Here is a 1,216-nt window from a genome sequence, read left to right as displayed (position 1 = left end):
TTGGCGCAGTAGGCAGCGCGTCAGTCTCATAATCTGAAGGTCGTGAGTTCGAGCCTCACACGGGGCAGGTTTTTAAGGTCAGAGGACAACATGACAGGATAGATGATGGTTGTACGTAGCGCCAAAAGTAGAGTTCCATTGGGTTTTCATCAAGATTGAAATCATTCTATCAAGAACATAATGCCACCAGTTAATGAATTCCTGCTCTCCATTGTACTTTGCTATTTCACTAATAACTAAAAAAGTCCATCTAAAACCACACTGTAGTGGCTAAGATAACATGTAGATTGTGCTCTGCGCTGTGAGGCCAGCCTGCTCTCTAAATATCGGCATTGGCCATTGAAAAACACATATGGGTCGACATCTATTGCTGTGTTGTAGTTACCGGTCACCTTTACATATGTGAGACGAGCTCCAGCTGCCTCTTTAGCACAGTCGGCAGACATTTCCAAAAACTAAGTTAATCAACAGTTGCAACTGTGACAGTTCATCTGAATCAAAAATATCTCATTTTTGGGCCTCGTTGGCGCAGTAGGACAACATGACAGGATAGATGATGGTTGTACGTAGCGCCAAAAGTAGAGTTGAAACGGAATTTCATCTGAATCAAAAATATCTCATTTTTGGGCCTCGTTGGCGCAGTAGGCAGCGCGTCAGTCTCATAATCTGAAGGTCGTGAGTTCGAGCCTCACACGGGGCAGGTTTTTAAGGTCAGAGGACAACATGACAGGATAGATGATGGTTGTACGTAGCGCCAAAAGTAGAGTTCCATTGGGTTTTCCTCAAGATTGAAATCATTCTATCAAGAACATAATGCCACCAGTTAATGAATTCCTCCTCTCCATTGTACTTTGCTATTTCACTAATAACTAAAAAAGTCCATCTAAAACCACACTGTAGTGGCTAAGATAACATGTAGATTGTGCTCTGCGCTGTGAGGCCAGCCTGCTCTCTAAATATCGGCATTGGCCATTGAAAAACACATATGGGTCGACATCTATTGCTGTGTTGTAGTTACCGGTCACCTTTACATATGTGAGACGAGCTCCAGCTGCTTCTTTAGCACAGTCGGCAGACATTTCCAAAAACTAAGTTAATCAACAGTTGCAACTGTGACAGTTCATCTGAATCAAAAATATCTCATTTTTGGGCCTCGTTGGCGCAGTAGGACAACATGACAGGATAGATGATGGTTGTACGTAGCGCCAAAAGTAGA

General features: G+C 43.1%; 1 non-coding gene across 1 annotated transcript; it reads left to right on the top strand.

The window, feature by feature from the left end:
• The first annotated feature begins 627 nt into the window (after positions 1-627).
• trnam-cau lies at positions 628-700 on the top strand. Its single transcript has one exon. It is a non-coding gene; the product is annotated as a tRNA-Met (tRNA).
• The last annotated feature ends 516 nt before the right edge of the window (positions 701-1,216 follow it).

Source organism: Micropterus dolomieu, unplaced genomic scaffold (assembly GCF_021292245.1).
Source record: "Micropterus dolomieu isolate WLL.071019.BEF.003 ecotype Adirondacks unplaced genomic scaffold, ASM2129224v1 contig_11538, whole genome shotgun sequence".
Taxonomy (NCBI): domain Eukaryota; kingdom Metazoa; phylum Chordata; class Actinopteri; order Centrarchiformes; family Centrarchidae; genus Micropterus; species Micropterus dolomieu.
This window is presented reverse-complemented; position numbering and strand designations above follow the sequence as displayed.